The sequence below is a fragment of the Eublepharis macularius genome, chromosome 12 (genome assembly GCF_028583425.1).
Source record: "Eublepharis macularius isolate TG4126 chromosome 12, MPM_Emac_v1.0, whole genome shotgun sequence".
In the NCBI taxonomy this organism is placed as follows: Eukaryota; Metazoa; Chordata; class Lepidosauria; order Squamata; family Eublepharidae; genus Eublepharis; species Eublepharis macularius.
Window position 1 is genome coordinate 12669147 of NC_072801.1, and position 24926 is coordinate 12694072.

Sequence of the window (24926 nt, forward strand, 5' to 3'; positions counted from 1 at the left end):
ACATTTGTATAAAGGGAAGCAAAGAGTTGAAGTCTTTTCTCCCCCTTGTAACTGCTGGTAGGATTAGAAATTGTACTACAGACTGTGTGTAATGTGATTCTTTTCTGAGCAAGGGAGCTTAACATTCAAAAGCGTATGCACTGGAAATCATGCGAGAACTTAAGGTCCTAGTGGACTCAAATCTCGTGATTCTTTTCTATCAATCATATCATTGAAATCACCAACAGGAAAGTATTAATGTATGGATCATGAATTTATAAATCAGGTATATTTAATGCTAAACATATTTAGTATTTTTATGGTGCATTTTAAGTGTATGAAGCTCTTCACCATCACTGTCTCTGTAATACTTGAGGCTATCCTGTACGGTGGGCCAGCATATATTTTGTGACAAGTTTGTCACCCCAGCAATTCTGGTACTTTTTGGCAGGGCTTAGACAGGAATGCCACCAAGGGGAGTGGAGAAGGGAGACCCCCCCCCCCAAATCACGTATCAGGCCCAACTCGCTGTCGGCGGAGCCTAGAGAGCGAATCCGCCCTGAGTGCGGCGCCTGCAGGGCCCAAACTCCCAGGCTCACACGATCCACCGGCCTCAGCCTCCCCGGCACCTGGGATTACTAGGATTATCAGACCACATATGTTTTTTTTCTTTTCTTAGGACCCTACATTTCTAGTTGTTGAGAGGTACAAGTTTAGAGCCAGCAAAGAACAATAAAAGTGGTTGTACTTCAGTTGTCATTCCAGGAGAACTCCAGGCCCCTGTCTGGAGGTTGGCAACCCTAGCTGCTCAGCCCTGAGGAGAGCTGACTTTCTTTCTACTTAGCTGTCCCTACACCTCAGTGGTCTAGCACTCAAGGATAATTGCCTGATAACACAGGCTGTTGAGGTGTTCAGGGCTACATGAATAGGAAAGAACTTATCTGGTCCCAAATTTTAGTGGTACAAAGAGAGTTGGTTTTACCTCCCCAGTGTTATGCTGCATGGGAGGCAAGCTCACTTCATACCCATGTATGCCGTTAAAGGTATTTGAATTGAATTGAATTGACTTCATACCCCTAAAGATAATCACAACCCTCCCCCAGTTTAGGAAAACCAAATGACCTTTGCCCTTTTGTTTTTCTGACACCTAGGGCCTGGAAACAGAAAACCCAGCCCAGCTCAGACTGGCAATTCTTTCTGCAAAACCGACCTTGTTAAAAATCAATGGGAAATTTGCCATTGATTTTGGAGAAGTAGAATTGCACCCTTTAGCTTGAGCAGAAGTACATTTTATTAGTTTTGCAGGTCTGTCAGGCATTTCCTGCATCCAAATGAGCTCTCGGAAGATTGTTAGTGAACATCACTCTTCTGCATAATTATTTAGCTCTGTTTTTACCATATAATTTCAGCACTTGATATTTCATCATTTTTAACGAAATAGACAGCTGACTTTAACCGTCTGAAATACTGTGACAATCAGGTATGTTTGGAAGAAGGACAACGTTGTCATAAATCCATCTAGCAGCTCCCGAATCGCTATCGAAACAGATGGGACACTCATCATTAGCCAAACGTGGTCCGGTGACATTGGAGACTATACGTGTGAAGTCACTTCCTTCGGAGGAAATGATTCCAGAGTGGCTCGACTGGAAGTGATGTGAGTATTCTAGGAGTGTGCAGCTTTGGGTGCAGTACAACTCATTAATGATATCTTCCTTTCATTGTCTCCCCACCATTTTGTATTTTGATTTTCTGTTTGTTTTAAGAAACATTTCTAGAGGACTGTAGTCTGGATTATATACACTGTCATGGGGGCCAGTGCTACAAAGACCATGATTCCCTTCTGTAACTGGGGAAGGAATTATACTATTATGTCATTTCACCATCAGACTTGATTCAACCCCTGCAGTCCCTGCCCCAGTGTAATTGCCTTCCCCAGGGCTTTTTTTCTGGGGAAAGAGATGGGGTCACTCTCACCTGGGACAACTCCTGGGAGGAGGTGGTGTACGTCTCAATACATGGGCCCAAATGGCTGAAACAGCCTGGATCGGGGCCAAAATGGGCAAAATAGGCCATTTTGGGCCCGGTATTTTAAGAGCTGCCGGAACACCGTTCCGGGGCATTCCTGCTCAAAAAAAGCCCTGGCCTTCCCTTTTGTTAAGAATAGAGTTTGATTTACTTTGATTAATATGAATTTGAAAGTGGCTTTTAATTGCTTTTAGAATCTGCTTCTGAGGACTGTTTTGTTAGAATCATTTTAGGCGGATAAATGTTCTGTGTTCTTTTTATAATCTGGCTGTTTTTTGTTTTGTTTTTTATGGCTGGGTTTTTATTGCTTATTGTAATGTTTCTGATGCTGTTTTTATGATTTTCCCATGTTTTACTTCGTAAGCTGTCTTGAGAGCAGCTTTCTAGAGAGGCAGCAAATAGACGAATAAATAAACCTAACCTTTTATTTGTGGCAGAAGTGCAATGCAAGCAAGCCTGCTCCACTGGGCAAGAGAAGATGGTATTCTAATGCAGCCCTCTTTTAAACTTAATGCTGTATATTAATAGTTTTTGAAATTGCATCTGTTCGTGCTGGCTGGTCACATGTAATTTTTTCTCAGACAAGATGCCTGAGGCTCCTTCTTCCACTATATAACAAGTTCAATTCTAAGATTTGGTATCGTTCATCTGGGGTTTTTGTTACAGTATCACCTCTGCAGTGCCAAGCCTAGATTGAATTCTCTTCTAAAGCCATCTATTCCCCCCCACCCCCGCTCTCTCCTTCAGTTCTCCTTCTGGCATCAATTCATACACTTGGTTGAAATCCAAGGCTGAAGAGGCACCCTGGAACCAACTGCCTCCTCCTCTACTTAGAATGTTTCCTTTAGGGTCTTTGTGCTGTCTTCATAGCTGGACAGGAATTTGAGAATAGACTGGCTAGTACTTCATAACTTTAATTTTGAAGCCAAGCAGCAAATGCGTATCCAGCCATCCAGCGAAGATCTGCCTCCCTGCTGGCAAAGATGAGGAGGATGGTGACTAGAAACAGGGTATTTTCAGTAGTAGCACCTCATCTATGGATTGCTCAAGTCCTTGAAGCTTGCCTGATGCCTACCATATTGTTTTGTAGGAGCCAGGGCAAATTCTTTTTACCCAGGCTTTTAATTGAGGAGTTTTTAAAGCTATGGTCTGTTCCTAGTACGAAGTCTCTTTTATGGATATATTTAGGCTGCTGAATGGTTCTTTTATGCTCTTTTTATACCTTTGGTTTGTTTCTACTGGCTTTTTAAAATACTTTTAATAATGATAATTTATGGCATTGATTTTTGATTTGCGACCTATACATATTATAAATTCGCTCTCACTTTCACTCTCTCTTTCTCTCACTCTCTTTCTCACACACACACAAATATTATACATATATCGGTGAGCTCTCATATGTATAGATATGTACATATCTATACTTAAAACCCTAACCCTAAATAAATGAATAATATTGCCCCTTTTGAAAGCATAATGAGAATTCTCCAGGCTCTTGGCTGTATCTGTTAGAAACGTTCCTTACCAACCAGAACAGTGATCACCAGCACAAGATCCACCAGTGCCTAATTCCTTCTTCCACAGAGCATCCCTTCCCAACCCTACTAACCAATATCCTTTTCACTGGAGAAGCCAGGAACCCTCCCCCTTAAACTGTGGCCCACCCACAATGGGCCCCAAACCCAGAACTGCCTGCCCTCCTCAGCTTCCTGGCAGTCTTCCTTCATCTCCCACAACTTGTTTCCTTTATAAAGGGCCATGGATCTTCCTTAATCTCCAACATGTAAATTCAGATGTCAGAAACCAGCTGGTGCCTGTTTTCCCCTAAGGTTCTTGCAAACTGCAGGAATACTAGAGAGGGGAAAAAAGACCAAATCTAAGCATAGTGCAAGCAATGCAAAAACGAAGCCAGTGCAAATTTCTCTATTATTAAGTGAGAGTTAATAATAGTGATTCTCTTGGATGTATAGTAACAAAGCTCAAAATGACACCCTGTTAAAAACCCATCTTGTTGTGGATTCCATCTCCATATATTCTTCAAATTGCATTGACTGCCTCTTGCCATTTGTACTCTCTTTATTTTGTATGCTTCGTCTCGGAGAGAACAATCGGAAAGAAGTCAGGCAGAAAGCAGATTATCTTTTCCTACACAATGGAGAAGGTTTTTAGTAATTTCCAGCCTCTCTGGTGGGCTATTATCCAGGAAAGAAAAATTACTGCTGCATCCAAATTTACCTGCAATGGGAAACAACACAAGCAAATAATAATAATAGAACTGGCTTCTCCCTTCGTCAAACGTCAAGCCATTTTAAAAGGTTGCATCCTAGATTTTTCCTGAGGTCATCTGCAGAGGCAATGTATCATGCAAGTCACATCTGAAATGTGTTGCCTTTACTAGAATAAGGCCAAATTTCTCTCATGTAAACCACTAAGAAGGCATAATCACGAAAACATCCCATCCCACTGAGACTCCATGTTTCCATCAACAGTGGGTGAAAATCTATTGTATGAAGGATAGCGTCCATTTTGAAACTCCAAGAAAATATCCTTCACTAGGCTGAGCCCCACGTCAAGGAATGAGACTCTGGGGCTGGAATCAGCAGTGCAGAGTACGGGTGTGCACTGTGCACCCAAACAAAGTGGGGGGGGGGCGGGATGATCTGGATCTAAGTTTCAGGGATACCAAAATTTGATATCTCTGAAATCCTGGTCAGATTCTGTAATCTGGTTAGAAAGTCTCAAATGTGTCTAGTCATTATTCCTCATGCAGAAAGACTTCTGGTTTCGGGTAATGGCGAGACCGACGTGATCCGGAGCTCCGGATCATCCGAGGTGCTGTTTTTTTTGGCTGGTGGGGCATACTGATCGGCCTCAGCCTCCTGATTTCAGCTAGAAATCAGGCTGGAATGCTTGAAGCCCGGAGAGTGAAGGGTCTCGGCGGGTTGGAGGCTCTGAATAAAGGGCTTTCCTCCCAAGCTTTAAGATCCTCCTCGGAGAAGGGCGGCTAAAATCTCTGCAGCAGCTTTTGGAGTCATTAAATTGGCATAGGCTCGTTGTTCCCCAAGCCTCGGGAATGGAATTGGACAGAATTGGACGTTTGAAGCAGCGAGTACAACCCAAGAAGTTTGTGTTAAGCTAAGATTACTATCGCCCCCAACGGACTGTTTTACTGAGCATTATTCCTTATGCAGAAAACTATTTAGGGGGGTGGGTGTGTCATTTTTCAAGCAAACTGCAGGGAATCTGTTCCTTCCTGTCCGCTAAAGACCCCCCCCCCCCAAGTTTCAGGAATTTTTTTGGCTCTTGAACAAGCTGCCCTGAACCACTCTCCAATGTTTCCTGTGAGGGAAACATTTCCAAGGGTTTCCAGGCAGAGGAAAACCATAAGCAAAAGCAACCCCTGGCCAAAAGCCAGTCCCAGATGCAAGACTCATTCCCCTGCAAGCTGCATCAACAAAGTCCAACAGAACCAAAGTGAAGCAAGGGAACCAACGTGAAACCAGAGAATCTCAATGTCACACCAGAGAAGCCAAGTGTAAAAGTGCAGAATCCCAAACTGAAGCAAAGTGGGGGGTGGGGTTGAGGCTCACTGGAGTTGTGGAGTATTACAAGGCAGCTGACAGCCGCTTGAAGGGCTCTTTTACAGCTCAGGCAGAGGTAGAGGGGCAGGACGGGACGGGAATTTATTTTGCCAGCCCTGCACCACTCTCCTGCCACGGAATGGAGCTTGTCTCCATCTTGTGCCGCTGCTTTCCTGCCTATGCTGCTGTTCTCTCGCTCACTATTGCTCTACCTCTGCTGCAGCTGCCTACAACCAAATAATCTGGCCCAGCATAGCTCTGCTCCCTGGATCCGATCCAGGATTTTCCAATGTGATCTAGCATAGCCAGATTGTGCCAAATCAGCATTAGCTATTTAATCAGATCACAAATCCTAGATCACGCTCCTCTAGTGCAAAGAGCTCAGAATGTCATGTCTGAGCCCCATCCATGCCAATTTTAATTATCCTTTTGCGCTGAACCATTGTATCCTGCTGTAACTTGATATCATTTTACCCATGTCATAACTATTTCTTTCACAGGCTTTCACAGGTGTTTATCTGATGGACTGTAACAGCTTCCAGCGTTTCTGACCTTGCACTCCCTCTCAGACTTTGCTATGTCTTGCTTCCTAGTGACTCAACTTGATATTACAAATATGTGAAACGTTCTCACACAAGAAACGCGGCAAAAGCTAGTTTATGATTGGGAGGAGGGAAAAGAGCAGACTTGAATGTTAAAAGAGAAGTCTCTCTCACATGATGTCATTCCTGTCAACTTTCACTCTTGCTGCTTAGATGCTTACTTAGTTTCTGAGTAGTCCTATGGACATATATATGGAACTGATCTGATTTCTGAATAAAAGCCATTTAACCAAGAGCCTGTGTCTTGCTGCAATGGTCCAGGGATCTGTCTGCCATATCCTGTCATCCATAGCCTGACACAGATGCTGTTCCAGCCAAGGCTGAAGGTGGGCTGACAAGTATTCCTGAGAGGAAATGTGGGGATACTTGCCCCTTTCTCTGGAAGACACTTCCAGCTTTTAAAGACATCATGCCTAGTTGCAGTGGCAAGTTCTCCAGAAGGGCTGGGATGCTTCTTGGTCTTGTGTGACTCGAGTGGTTGGCTGGGGAGAGATCCCAGGGCCCAGTCTTTAGGGACATCAAATGGGGCACCTGGAGGCATCTGGGCAGCTTCCATTTGGGGTGATGACAGGACCTCCACCTCTTCATCATCCAAATGTTTGGCTTCTGTTACAGGTGAGAAAAATCAGTGCTCTGGTCAATGATGGAACATTTATGATTTCCAGTACAATTTATACCATGTTAACTCAGAATCAAAGCCCACCAAGGTGTGTGGGACTGAGGTCCCCACCACATTGATAAGGATTCCAATGTAAGGACAAATGCGGGCCACATTATTTGCATTTCCACTGAACAACCAGAAAGGAGAGAGTTTACTGTTTGGAGCAGAGCAGTAGCAATAGGGAGAGGAGGGTGCTTTAACCCTTACTGTCCAAGTTTTCCCCCCATGATATTGCAATTGCTGCATCCTGGGGGAAGACGATGTTGAGGGGGAAAGTGTTGTATAAGGAAAAGGTGAAGCACTCACGCCTTTCCCACTGCAGACTATACTTTGCTGCTCCCATTTTGGAAGCCCTCAGACCTGCTACTGAATGTCCAATTCAGCCCAAAGTCACTGGGGTTTTGCTTGTTTATCCAGTTTTGCGCCTCGCATTCTTTTCCCCAGCTGCGCTGCTTACTGCAAGTCAAACTTCATGGCAGACTTGACTTAGCAAGTCTTTTGTGACTGAGGCGAAAAGCTTTTTTAAAAAAAAATTGACAAGGAAGCTTGCTTAATCTCCCTTGCCTTCTTGGGTAATCCTCTCTTCAGTCACAGTCTCTCTAATTACCTGCTGTTGGACTCTCTCTCATTTTCTCCTTTCCCTGAGAAATCTTTCCAAAAACATTTCTGGTTTATTTCCCTTAGCAAATAGCTTGCCTTTAACTAATTTTGTAAGATACTCTGTGGGTGTTTGTGGAGTAAAATTTTGGCTCCAGCACTTAAACTGTTTCTTAAACATTTTTGTGTATTTTGGTCTTGTGTGTTTCACTGACTAGTATCTACCATTATTCCCCTGCCTTCCCAATTCCCTCTTGTTTGCATAGCAAGTTAAATGGAAGCTATGGCAGAATCCCAGGAGGCACCACCTTAAGATCAAACACTGCCTAAAGGTGGCTATTTTAAGATATAGTCTGAACGAACACTGAGCTGAAATGTGTTTATGTTGCATGAACATGTTCATGTTTATGCCCCCTACATTTGATAATTTCTTTCACACCTCTTTTCAAAAGCATGCAAAAAAAAAAAAGGATACCCTTGACCCATTTCAATCTGGCTACAGGCATGGCTTTGGGATAGAGATAGCTCTGGTGGATGATCTCCATCTACAGCTAGATAAGGGAAATGCCTCTCTGTTCGTTCCCCCTAAATCTATTGTCCGCTTTTTATAAGTTCAATCACTTGCTGTTGAGGGAGAGTTTGAGATCAGATAGAGAAGATCCTCGGTGTAGCTCTGAATCCAGTTTGAGATTTTTTGTGATCCATTGTATGCAGGAGGAGATGGCAGGAGATGAGGAACTGCTATATGAAATCTGTGGCGGGGAGTTCCACAGGAGTCTGTGATCTCTCTGAAGTTATCCAATATATGGGCTTCTCTGCACAGATTTTTTCCCCATCAGTTCTGCCCCGTACAGCTTCAGTTCATCCTCTGATTACTACACACATTTTTTTGCCTTTAGTGTTCATTTCAGCCCTCCCCCCCACAAGTTTTTCTCTGTTCTTTTGAGATCACAGTCTTTTTATTAAAAAAGCTTGATTCTGAGCCACCTTAGTTCATTGTGCAAAATGTTTCTTTTGGTTTTGTTTGTCCTGCCCACTCCCATCTACTGCCAAACCCACTTTCTGATGATTGGTTGTTTGTCATAGTCAAGCCACTCCTCTCTCCTTCCACCTCCCTCCCTCCTGGTTTTGTTTTCTATCTTTTTTTCATAGCAAGTTTCATAATGTTACAATGACCTAATGTTGCAATAATAGAGGCAGCAGGATCTTTGAATCCCCAGCTTTCATTTAAAACAAAAAATAAGTCTCTAGCCCCTTCCGTTGTGGAGATATAAGTAAAAAGGTGTGTCTTCTCAATGGAAAGGGTTAGAGACTTGCTTTTTTAAAATGAAAACTGGGGGTTCAGAGCACCTGCTGCATTTATTATGATAATGTTATAAAAAAGGGGGAAGGGGTGCTGTGACACCAGCGATGATGTCACTGACGGCGAAGCACCTTGGCCTTGAAAATCCTGAGTATTTAGGACATGGGAGGAAGAAATCAACGGACTACACAACTGTTTAAATGCCGAGGGAGGGCAGATGTGTGGGGAAAACTGTACCCGAACCGATTCCAGTGCTTATGGATCAACTGCTAAGAAAATCAGGAGTAAGTTGACTGTACAGAAAAGCCCTATTTTAGAGTTTGGATATGAGTTGTCATCACTACGTGAGTGGCTCCCACCTTGATATATCATTAAACAAGCCATCGAAGGCTACTGTCTCTGCCCTAGGCTTGACTGCCATAGTCAAATATACAAGAGATAAACTAAATTATGACAAGATGTAAGTGATGCTTGTTGATCAGATATTGGCTTTGCAGGGGGGGGGCGGTCTTAGTTCCCACATTAGATGAGGTCCAACTATTTGACAGACACCATGAAGAGTTTGAACTCGTGAAGTTGGTTCAGTTAGGTGTCTGCAGTTGTTACCAAAAGTGCTGTTTACTAAATACAATTAGCCTGTAAGGTTTCTGCCTGTTTAGAGGCTGCCAATCTGGGCACCCTGATGCATGCAACAGTTCTATTGTATGTTGTGCCTTAGGTGCAGGATGACCTTATCGATATGATTTCTAAGGTTTCTCTTTGCTGTTTTAATAAGATAGTTATTTATTAAAACATTTATATCCCACCTTCCCCCCAAGGCTCAAGTTGGCTTACCATCCATACTGAAAAACAGCAGATAAAACCCAAATTCTGTCTCTCACCTAGCTAAATAAGATTCCTGCTGCTTATACCCCATTAAAAGCTCTGAATAAATTGCCAGGCAATGAAGCTCTTTTAAAAGAGGCAAGCTGTGTTCCTGATGGCCCGCCCCCACCAAAAGGCAGGCTGCTGGATTATGATGACCCAGTTGCAAGTTCCAGGTTTTCATTAAGGGCAACCCAGTGTAGAGCCTGTTAGTGTGATCTAGCTACAAGGTTACAAAATTAGCAGTGTTGGGTAAGCTGAGTCTATGGAAAGAGAAGGCTGGGGAACCAGTTGCAGCTGGTAGAAAGGTACTCTCGCCACTCCACCAATCTGCTTTTCAGCCAGCACATTTGGATCCATGAGTACCCTCATGCTCTTAACCTGTTTTGCAACGCCATCCTTACTCCACCCACCACCAGTGGATCCAAACCTTCCTCAAAGCTGTCACCTCAGTCTTCTCTGGATTCAGATTCAGCTTGTTTTGCCTTACAGTGCAATCCTGACCAGAGTTCCTCCAGTCTAAGCCCATTGATTTCAGTGGGCTTAGACTGGAGTAACTCTTCTTAGGATTGCACTGTTAGCCACTTAAATACAACCTCAATATTCTGGTTCAGAGGCAGGGCTTGTGCCTCTGAAGATAATGTAATGTAGAACAAGCTGTCATCTGCATATTGATGCCATCCATCTCCTGAGATTTGGACACTGTAAACTTTCTGTGGTTTCTATGACTTTTAATTTATTGCTCACCTTAGGTCCCTGTTGCCTAGGAGAAAGGTAAGCTTATAAATATCCTCAATAAATGCAGGGCTAGCATGCCCATAGAGGCCAGGTAGGCGGTGGCCTCAGGCGCGAAGGCACTGGAGAGGCTCCAGAGGGGGTGTCGGGGGCGGAGACGCGCGCCGCGGAGCTGGCTTGGCTGGCCCGCAGCTGCTGCAGCCAGCCAGCCCTGTGCTGCTGCTGCCGCCGCCGCCACCACTATACAACCCAGCCGGGCGCAGCAGCCACGAGCTGCTGCCGGGGCGGCGTGCGGAGCACGGAGCAGCCTCCGCCCGCCACCCCAGCCATCCGCCGGCGAATGCCCCCAGCTTGCGCTGCACGATGACGTCATCGTGCGATGACAGGGGTTTGCCTCAGGCGCCAGAAACTTGGGCGCTGGCAGTGAATAAATGCAAGGAAGCAGGAGTTGGTTGAAGAGAGAATGTGGCACCATTTCTCAGGCAAAAGAGGCTCGCCAATGTACCGGCAGGCAAGCTTGCAGCCAGAGGCAAGGCTGCGGGAGGAGGCAAAGAGCCAGGGCTTAGGGTTCACAGGGAGGAACACAGGTGTGGCTGGACTCCTCTCCTGCAGCCTACATGGTTGTTGCCATTCTCTTGGGCGGTGGCAGAGGTGACAATCATTTTCGTAAGTGGCTTGGAGGGGCCCATTAGCCCATCAATGGAGGAGGGGGCACTGAGGGGGCAGCCAAGCAGACGTCCTGGCCTTCTCTCCATACTTTCAGGTTCCTCCTTCTCCACCCACAGTGTGGGGTGTCCTCATCCTCTGTTGCTGTTCACCCTTCCTTCATGCTGCTGCCCCTGGGTAACCATCGGAGTGGGCCATTCGTGGGAGTAGAGGTTAGGGTTCTCAGCTGTCCACCAGTGGCAGATAAACTCCCGGGAATTTGCCCCCTTGTCCGCCGATTGCCTAGCAATTGGAGGGAGATAGCATGCTCCCAGAGGTTGCCCATCAGCAGCAGGCACCTCAGGACCGTGGTCTCAACTGGTGCAGCGATGTCACGTCGTAACGCCACCCGCGGGAGCATTTCCATGCTTTGTTTGGGGCCGATTTGCAGCCTTTGCCTCGCTACTGAGCTTCCTCTGGTCTGGCGGGGGGGGGGGGGGCGGGGGCGGGGCTGGAGGCTGTGGCCTGAACGCCAGTTGTTACAACCTCATTACACCCCCTTTCGGACTGTTGACATGACCAGGTGGCCAGCAGGCTGATCCACAACGGCTTTATGCTAGGTTTTTGGATTCCTTACATGGGACCATTTCTGGCCACAGATGCAGACAATTGGAAGTCAGCTCGAGACCTTGCACATGTGGTAGCTGCCAAGGTACAGAAAGAGTTGTTGGTGGGCCAGATGGCTGGCCCATTCGACCCACCCTTTCTCCACAATCTCAAGATGTCGCCTCTGGGTGTTGTCTCCAAGGAAATACCTGGGGAGTACCAGCTGATACACCTTGAGGACCTTTCTTACCCCAAAGGTTCTTTGATTAATGAGGCCATCCGCAGGAGTTCTTCTCTGTGTAGTATGCCTTCTTCAACTACACAGTTCCCCTGGTACACTAATGCAGATCAGGAGCCCTTATGGCCAAGTGCGACATCCAGTTGGCCTGTTGCCAGTACCCTTGGACAATTCCTGCCTCTTGGGGTTTAGGTTTGATAGTCACAGGTACATGGATAAAGCTATGCCAATGGGATGCACAGTTATATGTGCAGCCTTTGACATGTTCAGCACCTTTCTGGAGTGGGCAGCCAAGGACTATTGTGGTTGTCCCCATGTCACATATTACTTGGATGATTTTTGTTCATAGGACTGGCAAGGAGCACCCTGTGTGCCAACAGGCTACGGGCATTTCAGGCACTAGTGGAGGGATTGAGGTGCCCTTGGATCCCGGAAAGACCGAGGATCCCACCAGTCAGCTGGCATACCTGGGAATCCTGAGTCAGCATGTACAGCCTGCCAGCAGACAAACTGATGGTTCTAAGCAGCAAGAAATGCCGATGTGTTTTGAAGGACACATTCAATGCTAGGGCATTTCAACTTCACATGCAGGCTCTGGGGAGAGCCTTTTGCACTTGCTTGGCCAGGGCAACTACTGAATTACCAAAGGGATGGAGGCAGACCTACAGGTGTGGCACACTTTCCTGGCCAACTTTAATAGCATCTTCTTCTCCTGAGCCGACAGAGGTAGGAATCGCCTTTCAGGTGCATTCCAGTGCTGCAGGAGGCATTGGGTTTGGAGTGTACATGGATGGGAGGTGGTGCGCCCAGTGTTGGCTGGCTTCCTGGTGGGGGACTGGGATCAGCAGGGACCTTACATTCTTGGAGTTCTTCCCAATCCCGGTGCAGTGGCTCTATGGCAGGACACATTCTGGAACAAGAAGGTGCAATTTTGGTATGACAACCAGGCTGTGGTGCGGGTTGTTAACCGGCCATCACCAAGCGCTGAGAGAATCATGTGCCTTGTCTGGAGATTTGTCTTGGTCTGCTTGAATGCTGCTGACATCATGGCTGCAGCTCACTATATTACAGGTGTATATAACATGGTGGACACATTGTCTCACTTTCAGGAGGAAAGATTCTGGGCTTTGGCATCTGGAACTGGGAGTTGCTCAGATCTCTTCCCAGAGGATTGTGGGAGCTTGGGATCGACTCATCTTGCAGGGAGTATTGAACTCAGTGGCACCATCCACCAGGCAGGCATATTCGGTGATAGTTTCATCTTTCTTAGTGTTTTTCAGCTGGTCAAAGGGGTGCAATGCCTTGCTGGCTTCAAAGAGAGCAGAGTACCTGGTCTACTTGCATGGAAAGGGGTACGTCCCCAAGACCATGTTTCTCCTTCAGGGACTCTTGGGGCAATTCCCCAGCATCTGCCAGTCATGGTTCAAGATCACACTATTCCGAGCAGCCTTCACTTTGTCATTTTACGGGGCCTTCTGGGTGGAGGAACTGGTGGCAGATTCAACTGGGGACTGGTCTGCCACGGCACTGGCACTGAGTGACGTGAGAGGGGAGGAGGCTCCAGCCCCGGGTTCAGCACTCAAAAAACAATCAGCTAGAATGGGGAGCCTTGATCCATTGGTGCAGAGTGGCCAGGGGGGCCCCTTGTCCTGTAAAAGTGACACTGGCCTTCCTGGCCATCTGCCCACACATCTCAGGCCTATTGCTCATGCATGCTGACAGAGCATCTCTTACCAGGTTCCAGTTCATCTCCATGGAGGGGTTGGAGTCTGCTGGGTTCCCCACAAGGGAGATTGAGTACCGCTTTTTCAGGATTGGAGCAGCCACCAGTGCGGCAGAAGCAGGGTTGCCCATGTCTCGCATACAATCCACTGGGTGCTGGACCTCGAGGGCATACAAAGGAACATACGGAGCAAGTCCGGTGCTAATGCTTCTTTGTTCTAGTTGCAGGTAAAGGGTCCCCAGCAGCAGGCTGGCTGGTGAGCAGACACAGCAGTAGAGGCAACATTGCATCAGGTGGATTGGGACTGTATCGCCTGCACGTGGGCCAGTGTCATGGTTGGTCATGGCTTGGTTGCCCAGATCCTTTTTGTGCTGGTTGGCCGGAGGAGGCAAGGAAAGAAATTTTCCCTACAGGGCCAGATTGGCCAGAGTCCCTGGGGATTTTTTCTCCTTTCACCAGGCATCAGGGCTATAGGACCCCTGGGGAGGGGGCTCCAACTTAGCTGCAGCCATTGGAGCATTGGTGAGAGTTGAGCCTGTGTGGGCCTCTTCTGGAGGCGGTTTTGAGGCTTTGGGCTGGATTCACTGGGTGAGTGGTATGGACTGGGCAGCTCAACCCGCCTCTTTTGGGGTCCCCTTAAGGAATCTGGGTGAAGCCTAGGTGGGCTGTTGCAGGCTTTGCCTTGAGTGGCAGGGGCCATCTGACCATGCTGGGATGGTAATACATCTCCTGCCATTCCACAGTGCCCAGCAGGCTTGCTGCTGAAGCAGCCAAAGGCAGAGGGCTGTTTGATGCAATGGATCCATTGCCCTATGCCTTGCCAGTGCTCCTAGCTGTACTCAATAAAGTTGTGGCCCATTACATCCAATAATGCTGTTTGTATTCTTTGCCCGGAATGCCAGCCTCGCCTCGACCATACAGATGCAAAAGAGGCTGGATTCGGTTTCATTTTCTCAGCCATGTCGGACGCTCCTCTTCGCAGGTCCGAGAGGAAGTGCCCGAGCACCCTGTCCGGGCGGCTGATCTGCGAAGATTAGCCCCCAAAACTCCCAGTGAGGGAGGCTGGGTCCGGGATGCTGCGGGAAGAGCCCCCCGGAATCAATGCGGGGGGTTAATTGCCCGTTTGTCCCTACGGAGGCCGGCAGACGTGCGCGGCGCCTCGAGTGCTGCCGGGCCATGGAAAACGGCAAAGAGCAGAATTAGGCGAAAGCCTGCAAGTAAGCGAATCCCTTCTGTTACTACAAGCGCACGCGAAGGAGTGGTGGGATCTGAAGCTAAGAAGGCTCGTTCTTCCCCTTCGCTGAGTTTCAGAATCTGGTTGGCGGTTCCCCCCCCCCCCTAAAATGGCAACGAAAAAACAAAGTCCCGCTCTGGGCAAGTCAGTTTCGGCTGCCCTGAAGGGAGAGTCGTTGGAGGAAGTAGTGCGGAGGGCGGTTGGTGAAGCCATAAAACCCTTTGTTGACAAGCTGAATGAAACAGATCAAAGGGTGAGCTTAATTGAGAGCGAAGTGAAAACCATTAAGGAAGCAGCGGGGGGGGGCAGAGAAGTCTGCTCGGGAAAGTGCGTCACTCGTGAAGGCTATGAATAAAGAGCTTAAGCTGGTGGAGAACCAGCTGATCGGGCTACAAGTGGAACGAACACAGACAATTTTGCGCCTCCAGAATGTGAAAGAGGAGGAAAATGAGGATTTATGGGGTCTGGTCTCGGAACTACTGGCGACACCCGCGAGAGCAACTAAAGAAGAAGTAAAAAGCGCCATTTTGGAAGTCCGTCGGGCTACTTCAAAATATGCAATGAAGCGTCAGCTGCCTCGCGAGATCATCATTGATTTTTCATCTAAGAGGACCCGGGACACTATCCTATATAATTCATACAATGCAGATTTGGACTTTTGGAGTAATAAAGTTAAGATATTGAAAGACGTCCCATTTCTAGTTCAGAAAAGACGTTTTAAGTATAAAAAGTTCGCAGCGCTTCTAAGAGAACGTGGAATAAAGTACAAATGGTTATTTCCAGAAGGAATCTGGTTCAGTCACAAAGATCAAGCTTTCAAGATATTATCAGAAGATCAAGTAAGGGATTTTGAGGATAAAAATCCGGAATTTCAGTGCACCAAGCAAGACGAAAAGGAGAAGTCTGAGGGGGGGGGGAGGAAACGAGCACTGCAGCTGCAGTTGCTCAGAGAGAATTGCGTCCGGGACCCAGGAGGGGAAGGAAAATTTAATTTGAATTTAAATTGTAATTTGCATTTAGTAAGGTCAACCACTCCATCAATATAACATAAAGCTTTAACTTTTGAATAATGGCAGTATGAAGGGAAAACATTTTGTGTAGCATAGTGGTTACATGTTGTAGTTGTGTTTTTTTTTCCTTCCTCCCCTTGTTCCCTTTCTTCCCTTTGTATTGTTAGTTAATGTAGTTAATAAAAAAAAAACAGATGCAAAAGAGGCTCACCGACTTATCAATGGGCAAGGTTGCAGCTGGGGACAAGGCTGGGGGCGGAGGCTGGGAACAGAGGCAAAGAGCTGGGGTTGGGGTGCAGAGGGAGAAGCGCAGGCATGACCAGGCTCCTCTTATTCAGCCCACATGGTTGTCATCATTCTCCTGGACCACAGTGGAGATGATGGACTGTTTTCCCTCCTTCCCCTGCAGGGCCCATGGCAACAGGGGGTGGCCTGTCACAACTTTAGGCGGTTTAGAGATATTGGACCAAATCCCCTGGGGTGAGTGGCGGACTGGACAGCTCACTCTGCCTCTTTCAGATCCTCTTATAGAATCTGGGGCAAAGCTGAAGGGTATGTGCATGGGTGGGCTGTTTTAGGCTTTTCCCTGGGTGGAAGGGGCCCTCTGACCACACTGGGACAATAGAACATCACCTGCCATCCTGCAGTGCCCAGCAGGCATGCACCCACCAAATGGCAAGGGGCCATTCAGTGCAGTAGATCTGTGGCCCTATGCCCTATGCCTTGCCAATGCTCCAATGGCCATAATCAATAAAATCATGGTCCATTACATCCAACAATACTGTGTTGTGAATTCTTTGCCCAGGGCACCAGCCTCACTTCACCAGTACAGATACAACTGGGCTGTTGCTCCCTCACTCTCCTGTTGTGTCATCGTACTTAGATGACTGGTTCATGAAGAATTTAGGATGCACTTCCAGAAGAATAGCCCTTTGAAAGTAGTTCAGTGACAGTGTTAAATGGATCACCTCCACATTTTGTTGCATATTCCAATGTAGATGTCATCCATTTGTGTTGCATTATTTTTGGTAGGATATGAGTCCAAATGCTCCATCTGTATTCTTTCCTAACTAATTATACACAACTGCATGCAGTTAGAAATCATTTGTGAGGGGAGAAGGGGAATCTTGTGGCCTTGATAGCCAGTGGAACTGTCAGTGCAGTGAGAAAAGGCAGAAAGCATTTAAGAACATTTAAAGAGCCCGCTGGTCAGACCAGTGCTCCATCTAGTCCAGCATAATGTTTCACACAGTGGCCAACCAGTTGCCCTGGAGCATCAAACAAATGGGGCTTAGTGTCAGATAAGCTTCCAGCATCATCTGCCATGCACTTGGTGTATTGTGGTTGTGAAAGTATTGTGTCTCTGAGTACATGCAGAGTAAAACCAGTATTCTGTTGCTTTGTTGCTAACTGCTTATCTTCTAGGCAAGGTGTTTAGGTTACCAGTTCTTGCTGAAGCCTGGGAATTTGACCTTGGACTTAATACAGAGACTGAACAAAGCTCCTTTCCTCCCCCCCCTTCCCCTCTTCCCAGGCAATATGCGCCAAAACCTCCAACAGCCTCTCCTTCCCACTGCGGGGTGGGGGTGGAGACAATGTCTTATAATTGAACCTGCTTTACTATCTTTAGGCATTCCGGTCAATTCCATTGTTACAGCATCTTGAACTGATATTTTTCCTAATAAAATCATCTTTAACTCATACACAAGAGTGATGCAGTGAAGTGATTGGAGAAGTATCTGGCAAGACCTGACACTTGGAGATGGAGGCCTTCTGGTGCTGCTGCCTCCTAACACTGGTATTCAGAGATTTGCTGCCTCTGTAGATGGAGGCTCCCTTCAGTCACCATGGTTCATAGTCATGGTGCCTGGATTCCTGGGCTGGGGGGGTGCCTTCTCTTTTGCTTCCCTCTTTTCTCCATGCAGCAGCAGATCAGAGGTACAAAAATACAGGCACAAAAAATGCACACAGGTAGTGTGCATGTATAAGGAGTTCATGAACACTTTTTCATTTATTCATTTACCAACATTTGCAGCAAAATCAAACCTCATGAAAATTCAGGACAGCCCTAGTATATCTGCCGTCAGTCTCAGTGAGAAAGACGGATTATAAATAAAATAAATAATCTTAACAATATCTGGTATTAATCAGTTGGCTTCCTTACAGCTACTGTCTGACTGTTGGCTTTTTGAACATAAAATGCAATAACTAGAAATTTCACTTTGGTATAAAATCTTAATAAGCTCATTTGGGAGTTTAGGAAAGAACAAAACGTGCTACAATAATCTTAAGCACAACCTTGAAAGAAAGAAAAAAAGGCTTCATCTCTTCTTGACTTGATGGAATGTTTTAACTTCAAAGCCAACAGATGAAGAGTACTTTGTGTTACCAAACAACCATTCGCCATTTTGTGCAAGCTCGGCCATCTGTCTAGCAAAGTTCTCCCAAAGATGAGTTCTGTGGTGCTTAGTCATATGCACATTTTTACCAATGGAAGGAACACTGATGATGACTTTTGGTTTAATCCCTTGGGATACAGTCCTGACTTCACAGCGAGCACTGTAGCTTTTGATCTCTCTGTCTTGGCTTGCCACAGAAGACTGACCCAATGTAGCCATTGTCATTGCTCTGAAGCAGGGAATGCAGTGGAACGGAGTTCCGGCTCCTCTTGAAAATGGTCACATGGCCGGTGGCCCCGCCCCCTGATCTCCAGACAAAGGGGAGTTTAGATCGCCCTCCACGTTGTGCTGCGCCATGTGACCATTTTCACCGAGGGCGATTTAAACTTTAAAAAACTCCCCCCTTGTTCCAGCTGACACAAAGTGACGTCATTGTGACGTCCTGGGTTCCACCACTGAGTTCCACCACCTTTTTTTCCGGAAAAAAAGCCCTGCTCTGAAGTCCAGTCAACATTTTCAGCCAGGCAAATAATTCCATGGATGTAAAGAAAAGGAAGACTTAATTTGCAGATGGTTTGAACAGTATTCACCCCAGGTACAGCTATTCATGATGGCGGCAGCAACTCATTTATCATCCTCTCCATTCAATGGTTTCAGTGGAGTGCTTCGATACTTGACGCAGAAGCTAGCATTGGTTAAAGAGAGATTAATATTTGTTAATCTCCACTTTTGCATACAATAGAAGGAGCAATATGTTGCCTCACTCAAGAGTTCCTCTTCAGTTGTAAAGGATCATTTCTGGTGCGATGTGTTTCTTGCACACTGATTGCTTTTCCCCCTGGGGACTTTGGTATGCAAGCATCGTCTGTTACTGGCAGTTAACAGATTTACCAAAGGCATCAGTGTTTTATATTTTATAGTTGCGGAAGGTGGTACAGAAGACCGTTAAAAATGACCTGTTAGCCACTTGCCACTGAGGGTGTCAATCAAAGTTACTACTTATACCTCCTATGGGTTTAACAGGCAAAATGAGCTTGCACCAATGTATCAGTTTTAACGAGCGCACAACATATTAGGGTAGGTCAGGTGTAGATGACTTGAGACTGAAAACTCAACTGATACTTTGGCGTATTAATACTAAGAAATTTGCAGGGAGCCTGACAGGATAATCAATGCAAAGCAAGTCCTAAATCTCCATATAGACCACAAGGAACATTAATTTGGGCAGTCTTTCAGTAGCTGAGGCTCAAGTCTGCTTTCCTAATGAGCACAGACAAGCTCAATGTTCAGTGGTTCAGAAGTCAGAGAGTCCCTTTACATTTCCACAGAACATTCAGAATTCGAAGTAGGCAGAATGATCCCCCTCCGCAACAACTCTGTGCCCAGTATTTTATAACGGATCCCTCCAAACCAACAGAAGAACAGACTTGACTAGTCGAGTCAGGCACTGGCAAGTTTCTACTGTAAACATGGGAGTATTTACTCAGTACGCCTGCAACTTCCCCCATAGCTAAAGATTCTGCAGCTCTGCAGTTGCAGATGAGGTTTTGCATGATTAAGTAGTTGTGACAATTTTCACCAGGTGTCTCTAGAATGGGCAGACTGGGAAGAAAAAACAGCCCAGAAAAAGGGCCCCACGCCACTGAGGGAAGCAGGGAGGGAAGGAAGAAGAGTCAACATAGCTTGGCCAGGCTTCTCCTTTGCTGCCGAGTGCTCAGCAGCACCATGCGCTTCCATCCCTTTCTCTTCCCAGCATGGGGTTTGATGGGACCTCCATCTCCATCTGGCTTGGGGCAAGGACCACTGGCTTGCAGCAGCTGCCAACTGCCCCACTCAAGGTAAGGGCTGTCCTTGCTTGAAGCCCTGGTGACTCTGGCTGGGGGAGTGTTTGCACACATCATCAGCCCACTGGGCCTTTTCCCAGTGGCCTTAATGACCAATCGCTCCTGCCTGCTCCAGAATTCAGCCAGTAATACTAAATGGCAAGCTCTAACAGGGGCGTGACAGATCTCAACAAGTTCCCCTCCTCTACATATGTTGATCCTGGTACATCTATGCAATAAACAGGAAAGCTCCCTTCAGCCACTTGTACATCTGGGCTGATAAGGCTGAGCCAAAGGGAATGGATTTTTACAAATGCTTTTATCATCATGAACCTCTCCTTCCAGCGATTTTTCTTGGGGAGAGGTGGCTCCAAAAGTCCATGAAATGCTTTCCTTATTTGGCATTTGTACTTTCCTTATTCTGAACAAATTCAGATTCCCCTTTGTGCTGTCATCAATTAACTATATGATCCCTGATTGGCTTGGATTACCCCAGTAAACGGTCCAGAAAATATTTATTTTAATTGAAATCCATACATAATCAAATTTTATTGGCTTTGCAGCATTGTGTATGAAGCTATGTGATTGCTGTTTGGCTGGAATTCAAACTGGAGAGCAAAAGGTAGATCTAACCAGGAAAAAAATAGGTGCTGAAGTAGCAGAAGGCTGGGGAAACAAATGGCAGCCAACAGGATTGGGTGGAGGAGACAAATATGTACCATGTTCCCATTTATGGATTGCGGGGTGGGTGGGTATTTATTTCTTTATATTTTAGATTTCTATTCTGCCCTCCCTGCACAAGCAGCCTCCCCCCAATTAATAAACTCATTATGTTTGCATTGAAAATCCATTTGGTACATCTGTAGCATATGATACCCCATGGCTGGACTGAATGTGTCTCAGATAGTTTAGTTCATATGATTTAATTTTCTTTTTTGCACCAGACCTTCCAGTGTGTAAAGTCGTCTCCATTAGCTATTGCCCTTTGTACTGATCTAGAATTCATCTGAAGCACCCGTTGCTTGATTCTACAGAAGGCAATTCTTGTGTCTTTTTTGATTTGGAGTTTAATAGGCAGTGTCGGAACAACCCCTTTCTCTTTCTGGAATCATATTCAGCAGCTGAGACAATGCCATTTTTCCATTCAGGTTATGCAGCCTTGCTGGTGCAGGCTCCAATAAAATATAGACCACAGTTCAAAGTTAATTCAAAATTAAATTTGTTTCTCCACTCTTCAACCACAGGAAGGAATCTGAAATTCAAGGCATGCTCTTTACAGCTCTGATTTAAAACCACCTCCTTGGACTGGAATTTTCTTTGCTTATGAATGTGGACTTGTGGTTTTTAGATAGCACTAAGTGTACAGCAGCTTAATAAATTATGGAAAGAAATGAGTACATTTTTTAATTACACGATGTCAAGTACAATTACTGCTTTTTGGTCTGACCAGCAAGGGTCAGTGATAATTGATATTGAGAGAGAGCTTCCAATGAGCAGGCAGTGATGAATTGCTAGGCTGGTTGCATTCCTGTCCATTTGTGAATGAGAATCTTGGGCTCTGTTTAGAAATGAAATGCCTCAAGCAGAACCCGGGTTTCTTGACTATAAGTAGGGGCTAACCCAAGATATCGCGGCAGCTGAGGCAGAAAATCTATAATGTCTATCTCTTATGATGCACAAGCAAGCACGCACACCGTTGATTTAAAAAAAAAAAAATCAGCTGAACATTTGCTGCCACATAATAGCACAGGTGGCAGATACTGGGCTACCATTAAAGGGGCAGTAAAGTAATTATTCGTATGCTATTATATATTGCCACTGAAGAAGGGGCATTTTTGGGATTTTCTGCAATGGTGTCAGTGTCTCTAGAGCCATTTCTGGCAAGGTCCTTCCTGGCTAGATCTTGCAAAAAGCTTTGTTGGTGCTTTTCATCTGAAGCCAATGTAACTTGCATGTTTGGGAGTGGCTGGACTTATTGAAAGCTGCCCTGGAGCAATCAGAGTCTGCGTGGTTCAGAAATGGACAGTGGCAAGGATGGCAGTGAGAGTGTGGTGGATTGTTGGGCTGACCTACGTTGGTTGCCATTATTGCCGTGATCCAAGCCAAGTGGACCCTGAAACACTGCCAGTGTCGCAAGAGCCGGTTGGTTCATCCTTGCCAGTGACCTACCAGGAACACTCCTAGTGGGTTAAAGAGCCAGTCCATCCCGTCCTGCGCATGCTCTAATTCTAATTGTTCATAAATTGTATATATTTTTTAGAAATTTGGAGTTGAAGCCCACATTTTGCTTATTTCATTTTTTAAAAATTTGATTTGGCATTACTGTATGGTTTCTGCAGGAATTTCTAAGTATTTTGTCTTGGTGTCTGCTTTTTTAAAAAAAAGTCAATATTGTGTTAGGGGCATAGCATCCCAACCAGAGTCTAAGCTGCAGAATATTTTTCGGACGGTGGCAGCCTAAGAATGCATCTAGTAATTTTGATTGGGAACTCTGTATGGATGACAACAGTGTCTTCTGCTTGCCGGAGTATGAAAAATCCCACTTTAAATCATTTCTCCTCTCCCTTTGGTCTCCTGTTCATATGTTTTACAGCTATTCCATTACGAAGAACGTGCTGTAAAAAGAATTTATGGACCAAGTTGTCTCAATTAAAAAAACAAATTTGAAAACTGGCTTTCCCCCCGTGTTAAGTAACAGTGCCATTAGCTATTTAAGTGTCAGCTGTGAGAATTTCCATGTAAATCATCATTGAGAAACCAGACAAAACTCAGCATTACTCTGAAGGTTTTATTTTCGTTCACTTTGTCATTAAGCCGGTCTGTTTGTATCCATCATGGCACCCACGTGAGTTCTTAAATGCTTGCAAGCTCTCTTCCAAATGCAGTATGGGGGTTGTGAGGTCCCCAGGAAGTGATGTTTTGAGACCCCCCCCCTCATTTCCTGTGTCTGTTTTTTCCATTTCATAGTGAATTGCCTCACCCTCCTCAGAACCTTCTGGCCACCTTGAACTCTTCCTTCAGCCGCAGCGTGATCCTCTCTTGGGTGCGGCCCTTTGATGGAAACAGCCCCGTTCTTTACTACATCGTAGAACTCTCCGAGAACAGTAAGTGCAGCAAAAACTAATTTCTACTCACTTCTATTCTTAGCCTATGAAAACCTCATAACTTTCCTTGCCCCCCACTTCTCCGTATGTCCTGGCAAGAGCACATTAAAAGCAGCTGGCCTGCTTGTCTGTTCCTCCAATGGCAAATTTAGTGGTGGATTTTATTATTTTTTAAAAAATAATAATTCTCTTCCCAAGTGAGCACTACCTTGTTCTGCTACACTGGGGATTCTAATTGGGTGCTCCTTTTAGCCACAGATGCTTTTCAGATGGCTGCACAGGGCTTTGTGTTGGAGTTAATATGCCAGGGTTGGTTGCCTTGATGTTCACTGCTCAAGAGTGCAATTATTGAGCTCTGATGCCGTTCGGCTTATGACTATTTTCATGGAAGTAGTGACTGGGGAAAAAAGACCAATTGAAGTGTCATTTTACTCCCTGAGCTCCTTTGCTGAAGTTCAGTTGAAAGGTGTTGAGGTCCGAAGCAGTGAAAAACCTGACCTTCCTAACTGCCTGTGCAGCCTCCATTACAAACTCTGTCTTATGGGCTACTTTGCCTTCATCCTAAACTTCAAGTCTCTTTCACACTTGGATATATGCAGGGCTTTTTTTCAGCTGGAATGTGGTGGAACGGAGTTCGGGAACCTCTTGAAAATGGTCACATGGCTGGTGGCCCCGCCCCCTGATCTCCAGGCAGAGGGCGGAGGGCAATCTAAACAACCCTCTGTCTGGAGATCAGGGGGTGGGGCCACCAGCCATGTGACCATTTTCTCCAAGGGCAACCCACTGAGTACCACCACCTCTTTTCCCAGAAAAAAAACCCTGGATATATGTAAAAAAATCTTCTTAGGGTTACTAGCTTGCTGCTGCTCCTGAATGGAAGGAAGCCATTGTTTCTCCCTGGCCACATTTTTGACTCCGACCTTTTACTGGCCCTCTTTCCTTCTTATTCTGCAGCATGTCTGGAATCCTGCTGTCCAAAGTAGACAACTCTTATACATATAATGGTTTTCAGCTGCCATTATTTACCTTTAAAGACCAAACACGCTTCTGGTTTATACATGATATCTTGGTTTATATTGTGATAAGGATAACAAGAGCTGAATGTCAAAATATTGCTTAAATAATAGAATGTTGAAAAGGATGATATGAATATTGAACTGGCCCTTTGTTATGCAGGTACCCCTTCTTGTTGTTTTCTTTCATTTGAATCCAGCAGTACCTTAAAGAAAAAGGGAGCTTTGACTCACAAAAGCTTATACCATGGGCGGGGGGGAATTGGTTTTTCAGGTACTACCACAGGCTAACACAGCTACCCATCCGAAACTGTTTTCTTTAACGTTGCTGTAACTAAGGAAGGTGGCAATCCCTGTGCTGGTTCTCCATCTTAATAAGATTCAAGGAGCTAATGACCCTTTGTGTAGCATCAATCTCAAGCTAGCGTTCCAGCAGCCTCGCTTGCTTTCTTCCAAAGTTGACTCTTCCTTGGGCATCTCCTGGTTCTTGATGATACTAGTGTACATATGGAGTCATCGATTTCTTCCCAATCAGTTTTTCCGCTGCTTGCTGTTGCTGTGTTGGAGTAGCTGAGAAAGGGGAATGGAAACATCAGATGCAATAAATGCCATGCACATGTACACATATATACCCAAATACATGTGTACATTGTGTCCCTTCTTCATTAATATCTATTAGTACTTGAACATTAAAGCAATGTTGTATTATATGTGAAAGTCCAATGATCCAATCTGTTGCAGTGTTCCCCTTTTTAGCTGCCAAGTACTTCGATCATGCTCT